Here is a 19,925-nt window from a genome sequence, read left to right as displayed (position 1 = left end):
AATAATATAGTTGTGACAATGTGTACCCTTATATTCACCACTTTTACAAGACTATGATAAATTTCATACAAAGTATGCCTTGTGAGGTTTCATTTGAAAACTCATAATTTGCTGATCATTATTGTCCTGGAAAAATATGTGTGGCAACATTTGAAATTTCATAACCTTGCTGTATACAACATGTTCCAAGTTTAGAAAAGCAGGCACAAACTAGTTCCTGAGAGACAAAAGGCAAACTGACACCTCAGCTGGGTGTCAGCAAAATAAAATGGACTCTCACCTGTTTAAGTGGCTATTCTTTAGCAGGAAATTTACATGTTGGCAAAGAAACAGCTGGAAGTTCCTTTCTCCCAGACTTGCTGTCTCCTGACCCTCAGCTGGAAACAATTCTCAAAGAGGAGGAAAAAATAAACAAATGAGGAATTTAGGCCCCAAATAATCTCTCCTCCCTTTCTCTCTGCCCTTGACATCCATAAAACATGAAGGACAAGGAAAGGAGCATTGGACTGGGGAAGGAATCATGGCTGAAAAGCATCCAGCCAGTAAGACCGCAAAATCATGTGTTGAGAGAGACATTTTAATTTGAATTCACTTAGCTTGTTAAGTTAGGTATTAGTTGTGTTTTACTTTTTATTTTCTTGTAACCAAATTCTGACTTTTATGCCTCATTACTGACTTATGTAATCACTTAAAATATATCTTCTGTAGTTAATAAATTTGTTTTATCTAAACCAATGTGTATAGACTGAAGTGTTTGGGAAACTTCATTTGAGATAATAAGATTTGTACATAACATTTTCTGTTAATAAAAGGACAGACTTTCTATGAACTTGTATTGTCTAGAAGGAAAGATCTGGGCAGTACAAGACGCCCATTTCTGGGGACAAGTCTGGGATTGAGAATTTGTTGGTGTCACTCTGCAGTGTAATTCATGGCTGGCTTGTTAAGCACTCATACAGTACAGCTGGGAGTAATTTATGAGCTAGCGGCTGTGTGAGCAGGCCAGGAATGGTTGCTTTCACAGCAGAACAGTGTAAAAGGCACCCCAGGTTGGAAAATTGAGGGGACACAGCTGTTCAGAAGTCGAGAGTCTTAATGGATAATGTCACAATAGTATTCATGAAAGTTGCTAAAGTGATCATAGTTCTACAACATGACATCCTTGATTATAAGTTATCTCCAGAACAGGAAGAGTTTGTGCAGTTTTTCCCCATTACCTGCCTCCTGCCAATAGGCCTCCAATCCAACCTGGAGGATAACTTCAAGAGTTGAGAGGGAAGTTCTAACTCCATGCTCATTGAATGATACCTCCTTTCTTAGATTGCCAGTAAGGGTGCCTGTGGTGGGTTTTTGAAGTGAACACTTATCTCACTCTGAGCTAGGCAGAGGCCACTGATTCTGTCACATACCTACTGTGTGTCACTGAATATAAAGAACCTTCAGATAATGACTTTCAGTCACTGCAGAACTGAATTAGAGTTGAACCAGTGAAGAGTGAAAGGCTTAACCATCCATACTTTGCTAAACTTAATCTGAGATATTTAAATTGACTGTTTGCTGCTAGATATCAGGAAGAGAGGAAACTTCATGCCTTCACCCACTCAGGCTGCCAGGCCTGATGTTATTTGGTATAAATAATTCAGCATGATGAATAGGCACATTGATGAAAACGCCTATGTTTTGCAGAAGACTGAGAATGGACACAGATATGGAAATAACTGAGAAAACTTCATTGGATCTAAGATTAGTATTTATTCATGGATCGAGGTATCCATACCCCCATTTTACCACATATGAAGTGGCAAAACCAGCAGCAAAATTTTTGAACAAGAAAAAAGATGATTTTTCTCAAGTTGAAACAAGGCTATCCATTGAGATATTCTGAAGGAAAGGGAAAGAAACTCTACCCATACACACAGAGCAATAAACAGTTCCACAACGCCTACTTATGAATGACTCCAGCCTTTATTTCAATACTAACAGAAATGTCTGCACTTTTTCAGAATTCCCAGTAATACTGCGTGTGGCCAAGCTGTGTTTCTGTAATGTCTGAATACCATAAGAGATGACAAAGATATATGGATAGTCAAATAATATTCCCTAAATGTCCCTGTAAATTGAACTTTAGACAATTCTCCTTTGATTGTCAGACATCACGAGGAGACCTGTAAAAAATTGAGGGGTACAGTTTTCTTTCATCATACTTGCTGCTTCCTTAGCTTCCTCTCCTCATCCGCTGATAGGAAGAAGGGGGCTGTCTGTCATTTCTCAGACATAGCAGGCTGAGTATTATTAGCATAGACATGGCATCAAGAAATATATGAAAAGGCTGTTTGCTTTACCCTCTCCTTGCAATTATGGCTTAACTGCTTCAAAAAACAACAAAATCATTCCCCAAACACATCATTACTATTGAAAAGATTAAAATAGTCTAGCTAGCTGACAAACAAACAAACAAAAGCGCATGCAACCAATTTCTCCACCTGCATCCACATTCCATCATCTGGCTCCTGCTGGCTGAGAAATGTATATCATTCCTGAAGACATGACAGTACCTCCCTCTCTGCACCTGAAGAGCCCTTGAGATACTGTAGGAAGTGCAAGTAAAGACAGAGAGAAATCATTTGAAGAATCAGCAGCAAGGCTTTCATGCTATAGCCTGCCCAGAGGCCCCAAAATCCCAGGCACTTTATAACCAGCTTTCCAGAAATGAGCTCAAGGTACAGGAGGCAGAGGGAATGCACACAAGCAGCTCCTCAGACTTGGATAAATGGCCTTAAGTGGCCATAGCCAGTTGAGCCACACAGGCAAAAGCAGTGGAGGATTTGCCTAAGAACACTCTGATGTGTCTCACGTTCTGTCTGCTCCTTGGGTTCTTTTAGACAGCAAATTAATGCAAAAAGATGAAAATTTTCACCTGACCTCATTTGAATATCTAGGCCAGCCCTTGTAACCTGAGGGAATGTAAAAGCATGTGAGATAAAGATGCTGCTTGGCACAATCTGTCTTCATGAAAACACTCAACTTGTCAAAAGTCAAATGCTTGTAAGAAACTGTTTGGCCCAGATATACTTCCATTGCTTGACTGGCCATATTAAGTACATGACAGGAAGCTCAAATTGGCCCATGTTATTTCACATAAATATGATTGTCTCTTTTTACAAATATTCTCTTTTATTTTTTTCTGCTTTTGTCACAGAACCTGTACAGTATTATTAAAACATTCAGACACCAGGGTGATGGGAGCAGCATAAGAACCTGACTAGACTAGAATAGATTTGACAGGGCAGTTTGAAAGTAGATATTTCTTGGTTACTTTCTTCTTATGTTTTACTGGTAATGTGGCACATTTTCTGCATTTAGAACATGCTTGGGAAATGATGAGCATCCTCAGGGATGTAATGGAAAGTCTGATTTCTCTGCTCACATGCATCATGGCCAGAGTTGTTTACTCTGTTCTGATTGCACACTCTTTTATTGCAGATGATGTTGTGTGAATGAGAGAGAGCAGGGCTTAATCTTTATGTACCAGGATGAGTTTGTCAAACTTGCGGTTAGAGGTATAGAAAATACAAAAACAAAACAAAAACACCGCCCAGATATTTTACATGTAAACAGAATTCATTTGATATGGAATGATTTAGAGACAATAAACAGGGAACTGCACAATGGCATTTTGCAGTCACTTTTCAGAGTTAATTATGCCAAAATGACCTCAGAAATAGACGTAAGAACTAGATACATTAAGACTTTAAGTATACTGTGTGTCACTCTGGAGTGATTAAATGCAATAACCATATAATTATGGTTAAGACATTTTAGTATTTATGCATTTTCAAAGATGCACTAATTATTTTTTAAATATTTCCTCCCTCATAATTTCAATATAGAGCAGAGTTAAATTTGTTTAAATCTTAATTATGTACTCCCATACCTTCATCGATTCCAAAGCCAGAAAAGGACCATTGTGACCTCCTGTAAAACACAGGCCATACAGATTTCCCAAAATAATTCCTAGATCATATCTTTTAGAAGACACTTCCAATCTTGATTTAAAAATTGTCAGTGATGGAGAATCCACTACAATCCGCTATGAATTGTCCCACTGGTTAATTACTCTCACTGTTAAAAATTTACACTTTATTTCCAGCCTCAGTTTGTCTAGCTTCAGCTTCCAGCCATTGAATCATGTTATACCTTTCTCTGCTAGCCTGAAGAGCCCATTATTAAATATTCCTTCCCCATGTCAGTACTTACAGACTGATCAATTCACCTCTTTCCCTTCTCTTTTTAAAGCTAAATAGAGTGAGCTCCTTGAGTCTGTCACTCCAAGGCATGTCTTCTAATCATTTAATCACCCTCATGGCTGTTCTCTGAATACTTTCCTATTTATCAACATCGTTCTTGAATTGTGGGCACCAGAAGTGGACACACTATTCCTGCAGCCATTGCCAAACATAAGAGTTAAAATAACCACTCTACTCCTACTCCTACTCCAGATTCTCCTGTTATGCATCTGAGGATTGCATTAGCCCTTTTGGCTACAGCAGCATGCTGCTAGCTCATGTTCAGCTGAGTATCCACCTCTGCCACCCTCCAATCCCTTTTAGAGTCCCTGCTTCCCAGGATAGAGTCCACCATCTTGTAAGTGTGGCCTATATTCTTTGTTCCTAGATGTTGACATTTACACACACATTTTTTTTAAGTGTAAACTTTACTCTAATTTCCTGAGTTTGGGGATAATTACAATAACCCTGTGATATTTTATCATCCTCAGGTACTAATGTGTTCTTAACCTGAATTGTATTTTAATATAGTTTTTTGCCTTGACATTTTCATTTTTTGCTTGGTTGTGCTTTTTTTTTTTTTGTGCCCACATGAACACTGAATACAAAACCCCAAAAGCATGCCACCATTCAATATTTTTAATGATTTGAAGATGGGTAGTATCAGCCTAAAATCATTTTTTACAAATTTCCTTATAAGGGCAAACCAGACATAGCACTCTGGTCAGTTAAGGTCAGTTGGCAGCTGTTTTGCATTGCCAAAGCAGTGCAAAGCAGCTGAAGGTTTCTGGTGAATCTGGCTCTTAATTTGCAATTGACTTATTGGTTAAGTGGGAGATGTTTGTGAGATCACACTAAGTGAAGGGGGCCAGAGGATCCCACTTCCTGAGTCCCACTACTTTAAGAATTTCTAGAGTTCCTGTGACAGTGCCCCCTGGGTGTGCAGTGGAACACCGAATATTGTGAGCAGGGCCGCCCAGAGGATTCTGGGGGCCTGGGACCATTGGCGGCAGGCGGCTCCGGTGGACGTCCCGCAGTTGTGCCTGCGGAGGGTCCGCTGGTCCCACGGGAGCCGTGGGACCGGCAAGCGGCAGGGGGCCCCCTGCACGGCAAAATGTCTAGAGCCAGCCCTGTTCGGCGGCGGGGGGCCCTTCTGTTCTGGGACCCGCCGCCGAAGTGCCCCGAAGACCTGCGGCGGGGGCCCCCCGCCGGCGAATTACCGCCGAAGCGGGACCTGCTGCCAAAGTGCAGCCCACTCTTCGGCGGTAATTCGGTGGCGGGGGGCCCCCGCCGCGGGTCTCCAGGGCACTTTGGCGGCGGGTCCCTGAATGGAAGGGCCCCCCGCCGCCGAATTACCGCCGAAGACCGGGTTGCATTTCGGCGGCTGGTCCCGCTTCGGCGGTAATGCAATGGCGGGGGGTCCTTCCCCCCGGAGCGGAAGGAATCCCCCGCCTACGAAGACCGGGAGTGGAAGAAGCTCCGGGGCCCGGCCCCGCAAGAGTTTTCTGGGGCCCCCGAGCGAGTGAAGGACCCCGCTCCAGGAGCCCTGAAAACCTCTCGTGGGGGCCCCTGCGGAGCCCAGGGCCTGGGGCAAATTGCCCCTCTTCCCCCCCCCGGCAGCCCTGATTGTGAGAGTTGTGATTAAAAAATTGCAAGAGTTGGCACCACACTTGTTTGTCTGCAGCCTGTGATGCTCTGCAGGGATATTCAGGGTTGTGATGAATCTCACCACCATCTGCTTGTATCATGAAACAATTTTGCCTGATGCCTGCTCATCTCCCTGAAACCAACAGCCTCTGCCCACAGAGAAGCACTCAAAGATCTCTCCTTCTCTGTGCAGGCTAGTGATAGACACTAACCCTCAAGTCCCCAGAGCATTCCCTCTGTAGTTTCCAGCCCCTGTCAAGTATTTGAGTCTCTCAGAAATTACCAGATCAGCTGTCCCTGAATGGACAGAGTACACACAGCTTGACTGTTACAGCTCAGGCTAAGACCCTTTATAACACAGCACTGTAATCTATTGGGAAAACAAATGTTTATTAATAAAGGTTAAGATTTTAAGAGATAGTGATCAAGGCCAATAAAAAGAACAGGTTACACATAGAGTATAAAATGCAATCTTAGCTCTGCACTCATTAATGGTTACCTTTCCTATTCAGTAGAGTTTTTCCTGAACATTCAGCCTTTGACAGAGCTGCAGGTTTTCAGTGAACTTGGATCCTGGTTATTTCATGAATACCTTCACACATGCAAAGGGGTTTCCTCAATATGTGCATGACGCAGGGACCCTGTTTCCTTCTTTTTATAGCCCCAAATTCATTATCTTTGAACCCCAGAGACAAGACAACTCCTGCAGTTTTCTTGGGTTGACTTACAAATATAGCTTCCTTGTGTTTGTGTAACCCACACACCTTCTGGGTGTGGTGTTCTGTCCAATCTAGTGGTGCTGAGACTACTTAGTGAGAGTTAAATGAGTCTGGTCTACCACTTTAGCTAACAGCCAGTTGGCTTTTAGCTCACGCAGTAAAGGCTTATACACTAAACTCCAGAGGTCCCCAGTTCAGTGTTGATGACTGGGGTCTGTCGGCATTACATTTGGTTTTACAATGCTTAATTTATGTCTGAGACATAGGCAGAGAAGGGATTCCACATTTCTTTGTCTGTCAAAACTTGTCAACCCTTCCTGGGACACAGATTCTAAAACATATTTTCAGTACATACCTACAACTTCTTAAATATCATCCATCTATACATCACACAATGATTATGATCAGTATGATGTAAGTTTTTATCCACATCTTACACAAACCTTTTCAGATCAATACTATATAAGTAGTGTATTAGATGTAGTGACTTGGTCAGGCCTGATGGGCATTGCTCTTACAGAACAGTGAACCCTTCACTAGGTGGCCCTGAGCGGTTCTTAGGGTCACACAGTCCTGAGGATTTTCTTTTGTCCTTGCAGAGAAACAGCAAAGGTAATTTTATTTACAGAGGTGCTAGAGACTCTGTTAAGGACTTTGCTTTGCTGTTGCTATTGATTTTACATGGAAGGTGCTCAGGTACTCCTGCAATAGGCAATGTAAAAAGCTGGATAGAAACACACACCCCACTCAGCCAATCGATGCAAAAAGAGAGAGTAAGACATTTTAATCCACACAGCCAATAAGCAAGCAGCTTTCTTTTTCACCTATGCCCCAGCTGCATTTCCCTCTATAAAAGCTGATCACACTTTTACACAATTCTTGGGAGGCAGCAGCTACTAGTGCCAGTGTACACATGTTCTGATACCAGCATCCTGCTGGTACAAGATCTTGAAACAAAATGATCCAACAGCAACATGCATCTGAGTTGAGAGATGGTAAGGGAGGGCAGTTGATTAAATGATGCACTGTGATTGGGTACACTAACCCCCCACTGGGCCTGGCAGGAAGGAAGTTAATAGTTTGACTTGCAGACCGATGCTTAAACTGGCCAACCCTGCAATGCCTGCTGGAAGTGTGGAGCCTGGAGGAAGGTCAGGACATGCCAGCTGTAGCATACAATAGTAGGTAACAGGAAATAAAGGGGCCGAGGAACTGCCTTTACAGAGGGAGAGCATGTCTACCTTATTCAGGCTGAGGTAATGAGGTCTCTGGTCTACAGGTGTCTGTTGAGAGATGAGATAGTGGGATTCTTCTTGGGAAGGGGATGATCATTGTACAGACCCTTTGCTTACCTGCTGACTTGGAAAGAGTGGTAAGATTCCCTGAGGTAAGAGAGTGCCTGGAGACAAACTACCAGTGGGTTTTTCTCCTCTGGCTCTCTGAGCACTAGGAGAACTTTCTGAAATGTCTGCCATTGTTATGCCAGGGCTCCTAACAGTGGTGGAGATGCAGTGGTGGGAAGGTCTTTAGGCAACGTTGCTAGTGTAGACGGAGCCTTTGAATCAAGCTTACAAAATGGGGATGACTTAGTAAATGGAAGAACACTCTAGGCTTCCCTGTGGAAAAGGACAGGCCAGATTGGGACTCCCTAGGATGGGTGGGGTTTGTCCTGGTGGAACTAACTCCTGCCCTTACTTCACTTGAGGGAATTAGACTTTGTTGATTATGAATTTTAATTCAAGAATGTTTTGCCTGCTGTCCCCTCCCCATTCAGATGTTTTGCTATGGGCAGATGGCAATTGGCTGACACAACACCAACACATATAGCAAAGGGTCTAACAATATGTCTTTACTTCCCATGTTGCCGGGGACTGGTCAGGATGCACCTCAGGAATGTAATCCAGCAGCATGCCTGCCACCCAAAACAGCAGTTGCATGTTGGTTACGTGGACCCGCACTGAACACATTTAGGCTGCTCCTGTGTTCTGTTGGTTTTTCACCATAAAAACAGTAATACTCACCCTTAGGCATGAGTGTGTGTGTGAGAGAGAATGACACCCACCCCCTACGTACAATATTCCGTACTGCTACAGTTGCAGTGTTTCCAAAGGTATGTTGCATTGTTGAGACTTGCTGTCATAATGTATATTTGTGCGACCTTATGAAAACCTGGCAAAGCAATGCGCTGATATTGCACCCTGGCTCTTGGCAATTGCTTTTGATGCTATATATCTCCTTTCTCTCTCACACTCCTCCCAAATGTTACTAGTAGGGATTGATCTTTCCTCTCTCCCTAGGGTTGGCCTTTTGGCACAGAAAAAGAGGGGTACCTTTCTTCAGTCTCCCTCCTCCTCTGACCTAGGTATTTAAATGAATGGGGAGAAATACTGGCAGCCTCTCAAAAATAAACAAGGAAAGTTCTAGCCATACCCATGGACTTCATAAGAACCCCATGCTGATTTCCAAAGGGCCATGGGTAACTCTAGGGCCACAGGCTGAATATTGCTTCTTGGAAGATTGCTGATTACGGCAGGCCTGGTTGTTCAGTGCTCACTCATGTACTGCTTAGTGTGATGTAGAAGGTTGGGTAATTGTCTGCCTTATAACCTTGGGTGCCTTGGGGTCAGAGCTCTGGACCAAAGCTGCACAGCCTCAAGAGTCTGCCAGCAGCCCACAATCCTCACCCTGGCTTTGCCCATCCTGGTTACTCCTTGCAGGCTGATTTTAGTACCCTCCTAGCCCTGCATTTGCCTCAAAACCATCCTGCTGCAGTGACAAGTCCCTCTCACTGGGCCCTCACAGAGAAAGTGTTGGCTGTGCTGCCTTCAGTTTACAGAGACTGTGAAACACTCCAATCTTTCTAGAAGCCCGCACTTCACTGAACTTACACAGCACTGTTGATTTATAGTGACAGCAAAACAAGTTTATTAAGAGCAGGAATTAAGTGGTACCAAGTAAAAGAGAGAAAGGTAGAGATGGTAACAAGCAAATAAAAGTGAAAACATGCATCTAAAAGACTAAAACTGAATCTAGCAGGATACAATGTTTGTTCAAGAGGGATTCTCTTGCCCAAAATCTCCAGTCCAGCTTTTTACTGGCCAGGACTCATCACAGAGACCAAATGGCTTGGTTTCTTTTGGCTCCTAAGGTGAAGGATAAAGATGGAATCTCTCTATTCATTATATCCCCAAAGGGATGTCTTTGTTTTACAAGTCAGAAAGGCCTCCTGGGGATTCAGTCTCTTGTGTCTCTCTGGGGTGCAGGAGCCATGTTAATTCTGTCTCTTGAGTTCAGGATGAGAATAACTCTTATCAGTTTAGTTCAGTGGCTTTGTTTACTGCTCATATGTACATTAAGGTAAACCCATGTTCCTTTTGTCTAGGATGGAGCTGTTTATTGCTTTTTCTTAGGTGTAAGGGGACTGTTGCCCCCTTACTAACATTCAGTGGGGGTGTTTTGGCTGGCTAGATTGGGTAGAGACCAATGCTCCAGGTCAGCCTCAGCCTCTGAGCCTGATTGACAGGGCGGGCAGGCTAATCAGGGAGTCAGGAGGCGAGAGGGGGGGCAGGGTCCAGTCCTCCTATGAGCTGGAATTGCCTGGGTCAGACAGAGTGGGGCCCAGCTAAGGAGAAGGCAGGGGCCCAAGCTGAGCTGGGGAGCAGAGCTGTGCCAGATCCAAAGGGGTCAGAAAAGCAGCCCAGGAAGCAGGTCAGAGTTGGGAGCAGAGTCACTGAAGCAGCCCAGGGAGAGAGTGCTGGGAGCAGAGCTGCAGCCGCAGAGCCAGAGACACAGCTCAGGGAGGGCAGATCCTGTGCGGGGAGCAGAGCTGCAGCCACAGAGCCAGGTGTGGTGAGCAACTAGGGCCAGCCAAGGGGGGACCTTGGGCAAAGGGCCCAGAGCAGAAAGACTCCCCCAGCCAAGGGTCCTTGTAGGCCAGACTGGGAGAGGGATCTTAACCTGATGGGGGGCTGATGCTGGGAAGAAGGGTCCCACCACTCAAAGCCCGGAGGTGTGTGACCACCACTGCAAGTGTCCAACCCGCAGCATCCCTGCAGCACAGTCAGGGCCTGAGAAGGAGACTTGGGACCTACAAGGAACAGACTGTGAAGTGCCTTGATGTCCAGAGACACTGTTTGTGATGTTTCCTGCCATAGAGAAGGGTGATGTATTTTCCTTTAACCTTTCCCATTTTTCCTTATTCTTTTTAAAAATTAATTGTTAATTAAACAACTTGTATTTGCTTTAAATTGTAGGAAATGATCAGTGAGTCTGGGAGATGCCCAGTGCAGAGAGAGTACCCCGGAGTGGGGACACTCTAGCCCCTGACCACGGTGACCACAGCAGGGTTGGGGATTGAGCCCTCCCAGGAATCCTGGGCCCAGTGTTGTTGGGATTACGAGGACTCTGCCAGACAGGAGAGTGGAAGGGGAGTTCTCAAGGGCAGGGAGGCCTCTGGGTAAAGAAAGTGGGAGCGAGGACTCAGATCCTTTTGCTAGCCCACTTCACTGGGGTAGTGCAGAAGCCAGGAAAGTTCCCCACAATAGTGGGACCATTCCCCCTCTTACATAGGCTAGGTTGTCTGGTCTTAAGCATGTTCTAGTAACATACAGAGCGAATTCATAACTCCACATATACATTTTACAATGATATTAACAACGAGTGTGGTGTAAGCTTTCATATGATATCTCACATGGTCTATTTTGTACAAAACGAATTGCAGTAGTGTGTGGGGTGTGACTAGAGGGATGCTTAGGGTCACACTTGTTCACTTGGGTAGTAGTTCTAGTCACCTCAGTAAGGCTACCTATGAATAAGCTGGGTGCCTAATTAGGCAGTCCATCATCCTCCAATGCCACCAGTCCTACCACCAAACACAAAATAAACGTATTTCAGGGTATGGGTAAAAGCAAGTTGTAAGGCAGCTGAGGAGTTCTTTCTCCAGATTTCCTTCTATCCCTTTCCTTTATGATCTGCAAAATATCAATTTTTTCCTGTGATCCCATCCCCATGACACGCTACCCTGTTGAACAGTCTGTCTGGATGATTAAAACTCAAAAGGATAGAAAGAGCAGGTGAAGAAGGAAATAATCAGAGGATCATCCAAAACTTTAGGTGCTGCCTGTTAAAACTGAACTCAGACTTTTAAGATTTACCTAACAGTAATTTCAAGGCAACATAAATCTATGACTGGCCCCAAGGAAATCCAACAGAGCTCCACCCAGAAAGAAACTAAAAGCAAAACAAAACAGTGCCTTGGGGAACATAGCAGCAGAACCTGCCTCATATGTACAGCAATCTTTCAAACTTCTTTATAGTGATTTATTCCAGCAGCTGATGGGCTTTTGTTTACATCACAGCAGGACAACTGCACAGGCTGAAATGTGTGACCAACATTCAAATGTCTGTCTTAAGCTATACAAGGTATCCTTTATCTTTGTGTCAGAGGCATTAAGGATAAGAAGTGTAATCCATTCTGGCGTGGAAATAAACATACAATCTTATAACTTTTGATAGAAATGGCTCCTCTGGGCCCTCTAGACAAAAAGCACTACTTCCGGAAAGCCAGTTCAGACACAGGGAAATGGCAGGCATGAGGGGGAGGGCTGAATTACCTGCGTTAAGGTATGAAGAAGCACTAGGGCATGGCCCTTCCTTTTAACAGGGCCTTGCTCTCACAAATTTCTGTAATAACCTCTGGAATTCAAGGCTTTTGCTGGTAATTGAGCTCCATTTCTGGTTCTAATGCCTTTGAGTCACTGGGAATCAGCCCTGTCCTTTCTGTAAGCGATCCTAGGTTGGTTGTGGGGACCTTAATTGGAAGATTTATCCAAGATAACATGCAATCCAAACCCCTGTCAGCCTATTTCCTACCATGTGCATGGTCATCTGCAACGCTAGTTTCCTCTTCAATTAATTTGGGCAGAGTGCTGATTTGCTGCAGTTCAAAGTCCTCTTTTTTTTTTTCCTGTCAGTCAACCTGTCACTCATTTTCAGGTAGAAGGGAAAGCAAGGGGGGCCAGAATCAAATTATTTTTAATGAGCTCTGACCGATTCTATCTGAATCCAGTCTGCTTATACAGGTAAAGTATCAGGGTTAGGCATGGCAGCACTCCAGAGACAGACAGACAGGAATGTCTGTCCCCTGAGTAACCCTGATCATATGATTCCCTTTACTCAAAGTGGGTTTGTCACCCAAGAAAGACTCACCATATCTCTAAGGGCTTGTCGACATGGGGGAGCCTAGTTTGTACTAACTCAAACTGGAGCACAATGCAAACCCTTAAAGCGTAGTAACTCCCCAGTTGCTACAGAGTCTGTACTGCAGTCTCAAAGTGGAGTAAATTCTCTGCAAAGTGTTAGTGCAAGCTACTGCAATGCTGCTGTGTACTACTTTTGCAGTCCACTGACTGCTATCACACATTGTTTTGAAGGTGTCCATGACTGACCTATCTCTGTGCCCCAAAATGCTCTGGGGAAAGCTGACCAGATGTCCCCTCCCACATGGGGCCAGGATCAGCCAATTAGCTCTTGGATTCAAATATATCTACATTACAGCAGTATTGTTCCAGCAATGTTACACACGTGCATTGTGCATCCTCTTGGACCCAGCTGAGGTCCTTGAGCTCCCTGCAATGTGGGGAGACATGACAGTTCAGCAGGCTCCTGACAGTAACTATCACAATGAGAATATTTTTGACGGCATCACTAAGCAGATGGTAGGAAAGATGTACAACGGAGATGTTACTCAGTGCTGTATCCAGGGCCGGCTCTAGTAATTTCGCCGCCCCAAGCACGGCGGCACGCCGCGGGGGGCGCTCTGCCGCTCCCCAGTCCCGCGGCTCCGGTGGACCTCCCGCAGACGTTTCTGTGGAGGGTCCGATGGTCCCGCGACTGTGGTGGAGCTGTCGCAGGTGTGTCTGCGGGAGGTCCACAGGAGCAGCTGACCGTCCACAGAAATGCCTGCGGCAGGTCCACCGGAGCCGCCTGCCACCCTCCCAGCAACCGGCAGAGCACCCCCCGCGGTGTGCTGCCCCAAGCACATGCTTGGCACGCTGCGGCCTGGAGCCGGCCCTGGCTGTATCAAGAGCAAAGAGCTCAGGAAAATGTAAAGGAACACCAAGTATGGGAAATGCCCCTGGCAATCTCCATATGACCTGCCCATTTTTTGAGGATCTGGACAGAATTTTCTTCAGGCCCACTACTACAGAGCCCAAATCCCTTGTGCACAGTGGTACCACTGCCACCACTGAGGCGACTGTGCCCTGCCCTGAGAGTGGCCAGGATTCATTGGAGGAAGAGGACTACAACAGTGCAGATGGGATCTCTTCAAGGTCCCTGAGGGCAGCTGGATGGGAAGCCACTCTGATTCCCGGCCTCAAGGCCAGTCTGGATACAGGAAGAAGATAGTTAGAAAAAGGCTGGACAGTGCCTGAGAGAACACTCCTTTGACCAAAGACATTGTGGGAAAAGACAGGGACATGCAGAAGCAGCTCCTGAGTCAATGAACAGGTAGAATGCTCTGCTGGAATACATGCTGCTGCTAGGACAACAGGAAATGCAGCAGCCTTCAGCGGGACCCAGCCATGTTCTGCAGTCTGTGGGTAATACGGTTACTGGAATACACAACAGATATTCCATGCTGTAGCCTCACAACCTTGTTCTCAGAGGCCATTCCTTCCCATCCCTCCTCACACAGGGCAGCAGGAACAGCATTGCATTTGAGCCCTCCACTGCATCTGATAACTTTTGAGCTGGCACTCAACCCCAGAAGCCAGAATGACTATGAGGACTTGCTTCTCCTTCACACAGCTGTGAGCAGGATTTTGCACCTCCTGACCCTCAGTGTACTGTATATGGATGTCACACTTTGTCACTTGAGTTGCATTTCATATTTTTAATCCCTTTGACGTAAGTTTGTGATATTTTTAAACTGTTTTGTTTTTTGCTGTAACCTATTGTCAGAATGTGTGACTTTTCACTGTCTTTTTACTGCACCTGAAGCCTCAGCACAACATGGCATGCATAAAACCTCCCATCCTCAACAAATTTGAAACATAACAGTAGTGAAACCCCATGGCACTGCATTATACACATTCAAGATAAAAGCAAAAATACCACACCATCCATAAAATCACAAGCAAAACTCTACACCTCAGCTTCCTTCCCATCGAGAGTCTTACTCATTTTCAAAAATGTGCAAAATCCAGCATGCAGCTATAATGTAAGGCAGATACTGCTCTTCAGCCTTTATCTTTGTCATTAACAGCATTATCTGCCTTTCAAATGGCCAAATGCACACTCCCTTGTCATTCTGCAACTGCAGAGAAGATAATAAACAGTTCCTTTCTTCTGTCAAAGTGCCTTGCAAATGGATTCATCAGCCAGGGAAGGTGAAAATAAGGCAGGTCTCCCAGGATGACTGGAGTAATCTCCATATCATTAATGTGCATAGTGAGTCTGAGGGTAAATTGTCCCTTATTCATTAAGGCAAACAGGTGTGAGGCCCGAAAACTTTTAGCAATGTGGATCTTTCCAGGCTACCCTGCACTGATATTTGTGAACCTGCCATGGTGACCCAGTAGGCCTGGGAGTGTCATGGAGAAATACCCCTTTCTTTTTATAAATTCAGAGGTCTGGTGGTATGTTGTATGTGGGGAATAGCTACACAGATCCCATCATTTGCCACACTACAATTCAGGAACCCCATCAATGATCTGAGCATTATCATCATTTATAATCCTGTGCATTAGTACCTTTTGCAGAGCTGCACAGACCTGCATGACAATGGACCCAACAGTTTCTTTCCATACCAAAATGATTAGCAACTGACAAGTAACAATTAGATCCAGCTTCCACATGGTGATTTAGAACCCATTTCTCCATGGGTATGGGAGCTCACATGTTGGTGAGCTGCCTCTGCAGTCCTGGGGTGAGCACAGCGCAGATCTTTTAAAAACAAAACAAAACTGCCTTTCTCATTCTAAAATTCTAGGGCCACTGCTAGTTGTCCCAGGTCTTCAGAACAATCCTCTCCCACCAGTCAGTGCTGGGTTCCTGAGCCCAGAACAGGTGCTACACTATGTGAAGCTGCTCCAAGAGCAGTTGCAGCCACTGTTGCTTGATATTATCTTTCCCACCCTTGTTCTTGTCCCGCTGCTGGAGGAACTGCTGCTGTTGCTCCATCAACTGCTCGGTGATGCAGCTGTTGATATCCAAAGCTGAAGACGTGCTGTGCTGAGTTCTCAAATAATCCCCCAACAGCCTATGGATATTCCTGGTCCCTGGCATCACAGTGTGGATCATTGTTGTGTCCATGCTTGCTGACAACAGTTCGAAAATGAGTCTTTCTTTCAAAATTGTATTACTCCACCCAACAAGACAGAAAGCATTGGATGTAGGGAGAAGATTCCTAGGACTTTTGGAGTTTGTGGAATTCTGGGACTAGGGGGTCAATGTGTCCTGCAATGCACTTTGAGAAAATACTCAGAATGCAGACAGCTCATCAGTAAAGCAAAGCACCATGGGATACTCCCCCAGAATGTCTTTTACTTACTGTGCACTGAGCCCTAGTCATGTGTATGCAATGATGAGGACTGAAACAGGAAACAGCTGTTCATGTGCATGCTGTCACTCTGGCTTATAGACTTCAAATCAATGGCAGCAAAACTGCCATGTAGACATGCCCTAAAACCACTACACGGAAACGTGGTCTCAGACTCTGACCCATCTGAAGGGGACAGATTCACATTTTCTTTTAATGGAAAAAATCCTTACTTCTGTGAATAACAATACCTTAAAGAGTACATCTTAATTTCCACTGTTAATGTCATTTACTTTTGGCACTTAACCCAGCTTGTAGAATGAAACCACACTTGTCAGTTGTACTTTCTGGGAATAATCTGTTTTATTTTCTAGTTCTTCTGCACTACCTTAATGCTGTGTTTTCCTACCAGATTGGAACAAGTAGCTTTTTAAAATAAACTGATTATAAATTCAAATAACAACCTCAAAACCATTTCCTCTGTGTTTGCCCCGGTTGACAGTGCTTGCTGCCAATATCTAGCAAATGACTTTTATTAGCAGGAAGATTTCTGGTAGTTAGAATTACAAGTGTTAGAATTACTTTTATATACGATAGGGTCTAGAGGCTGAGATCATGGCCCCGTTGTGCTCAGCACTGTACAAATACACAGTAAATACCTCAAAAAATGTCTTCACTTGGAAAAAAGGTATGTTTTTATCTTGTGTTAGCAACATGGGTAACAAACATGAGATAAAATCCTAGTGAATACAAAGCAGTTTGTAGCTGTCATGTGAGTTACCAGGTGAAGGCAAACACTGTAGGGGAACCTAAGATTTGCCTCAACCTGCTAACTGGCATTAAACTTACAAACTACCTTGTCTTCACTAGAATTTTACCATATGTTAGCTAAGGTTAGGTGAGAACACAGTTTTTTTCCTAGTGAAGAAAAGGCCAAAGAATGTACAGTCTAGATAAGAGATATAAATGATGGGAGGGAGAAACAGAGACCCAGAGAAAGAAGTGACCTGTCCAGGGTCATGCAGCAAGTTAGAGGCAGAGTCAGAAGTTGTTGTTGTTGTTATTATTATTCAACTTTTATATCTGAGTGACACTGGAGACCTCTAGCAGCTCAGGTCCTGTTGTTCTAGGCATTATACGAACAAATAGAAAATGAGAATCCCTGGCCTAAAACTGCTCATGGTCTAAAATTATAGAACTCGGGTCTCCTGACACACAGCCCGGTGTCCTAACGGCTGGGCTATGCCGCACAGAAAGTGAATTTTGAACTCACAAATGTAAATTTTACTTGCTCCCAAAACTGGATTGCTTGTTTGATTATTAGTGAATATTTATATTGCTGTAGCATTTGGAAGCTCCCATCACAAAGAGGATTCTATTTTGTTAGGCCCTGTATCAACATGTACGAACACACATCACACATCATGATGTGCGTTTCATATGTCTGCCTAGGCCATCGCTGAGTTTGACTCCTGCTGCCTGGGTACAACAAGCTGATGGCTGAGTTTATATGTGGATATATTAAACCCATGGAGCAAACTTTCACTTCAGTGCGGTTTGGGTCAATCTCCTAGTTACCAGAGACAGTGGTGCCCACCATAGATGTTTAAAAATCATGAGTCAGGCTTCCTAAAATCATGACATTAGTTTAAAAGTAAAGAGATTAAAGTAAATTGGTTCTTTTTATTTGCTTTTATGGTTCATATTTTCAAGCTTTTCTCATCAGGAGAGCGAGAAGCTTTTAAAAAAAAAAAAAAAAAAAAAGAAAATTTGCAGTTCTCATGTAATGGCCCAAGGAGCTGGGGCTTTAAAAAAAAACAACCCACATTTTCTGAGACTTGTGATAAAATCATGACAGCTACTACCACCATTGAGAAAATGAACCTCATTAATCCTTATCTGTAAAGGCTGTTCTGAGCCAGGAACAGATAGAATAGAGCATTCTGTAAATTTACACAGAGACTAATGGCAGATTGTGTTAGCCCCCAGACAACTAGGTAGATCTTGTATTTATTGCATACAGAGTTGATCAGAAAGTTACGAGCTCCAAAAATGCCTGCAAAATTTTGTGTGGAAATTTCCTCTCCTCCATCCCCCAGGTTTTTGACCAGCCCTAGTGTTCCAGTATTGCAATAAACATTCTGGGAAAGAGTTCAGCAGTTGCCTAAAAAATACTGTGCTTCACAGTATCTGACACCTACCAGTCATGCGCCCAGGAGAATAACAGAGGCACTGATAGTGGTTAGACTGGTGACCATCTGTAATTACTGAGAATATGATTACTACCTTATGCAAATGCACCCATCTCTGGTGTTCCTTTGGCTTCTCACTCTCTTCCCCTCATATTTGTCTGTTTATTTGACTGGGGCTTCAGCATACAAAGTGCAAAGCATTGGGGCCTTCATCCAACAGAGCGCGCACACATAATTAATTTTAAGCACAGGAGTAGCACTACAGACATCAGTGGGGCAATGCACATGCTTACAAGTAAATGCATGTGTTTAAGTGCGTTGCTGCACTGGGGCCAGAATGCTCATTACCTCAGAGGATCGAGCCTCTGCTGCGGATTGTCCAAATGAATGGGATTATATGTCAGGGTTGCCTGTGATAGCAGAGCAATGGACCCATGACCCAGCAGGGACACAGAACTGGCAAGGACCTAAATCCTAGATTGAGCGCTTTGATGTAAGGACAGTCTGTGCTATTTGTTTGCACAGTGACAAGTACAGTGGGGCCTTCCTGCAATAGAAATAAAATTTAAGCACAATAACAAAGGTGTTTTCTAGCTAGGAAATGGTGGGGACTGTGCTCTGTTCCAAAAACAACATGCTGAACAAATAGACTTTTGCCCTGGGACACTTTTTCTCAATTTTTGAGAAAATCCTTAGGAATCCAGGCTTTTGGTTCCAGTTCATATGCCTCCAAGAAGCTTCCGTGTTGCCTGTCACCACTATACAGCCAAGAGGAATTTCATTCTCCTTCCTCAGCAAAACCTTCTTCAACAACTTCCCTAAGTAAATGTGATTTTATAACACAAGGCCTTTGATGTGTCTTGCCATCTATCTTTCTCCTTGGGTTATTTCTATTTTCCTTTTCTACTTTTCCTCTCCCTCTCCCAGCATTCTGCTTTTTGAATGACAAATGCCCAGGGCCATAAATTCAATTTAAAAAGGAAACCTCTTTAGGCTTTCTTCTCATTTTTTCTTAAGCTAATGAGAAAATGCATAATTACCAAATGTAAACTAACTATGAAAAAAGAACCCACTAATCAGCTGCTGTTTGCTGTGCCACTAATAATGTTTGGATGACTGTTCTGCACAGGGGAGCAAATTCCCTTTAGGAAAGTTGAAAAGGAAAGGGACAGATCTAGAAGTCACACTTTAGGTTTCCGGGAATGGCAGGCAAGGAAACTTGCAGTGTCAAATCTCAACCATCTAGTTTGCACTCATTAGAGCAAGGGTGTATCATGGAGTAATAATAGTATTTCTAAGAAAAGTGAATGTGCACTTGTATAACATAATTCCTTTCCTCAAAGCCATCAAACCTGAAACACCTGTTTGAGGAATGTAAGGGTTATATAGGGATCGCTTCACTCACACTTTTACCTGCCTCAATAGAGAACTGAACCTCCTGCAGTTTCCTTCTCTGTTGAACCCACTCACTGCCTCCAATTGCAATTACTTGTTTTCAAGAATTGAATTTTTGCTGTTGAAAACCATCATGTGACTTAGC

This window comes from Gopherus evgoodei, chromosome 1 (assembly GCF_007399415.2).
Source record: "Gopherus evgoodei ecotype Sinaloan lineage chromosome 1, rGopEvg1_v1.p, whole genome shotgun sequence".
NCBI classification, from domain to species: domain Eukaryota; kingdom Metazoa; phylum Chordata; order Testudines; family Testudinidae; genus Gopherus; species Gopherus evgoodei.
This window is presented reverse-complemented; position numbering follows the sequence as displayed.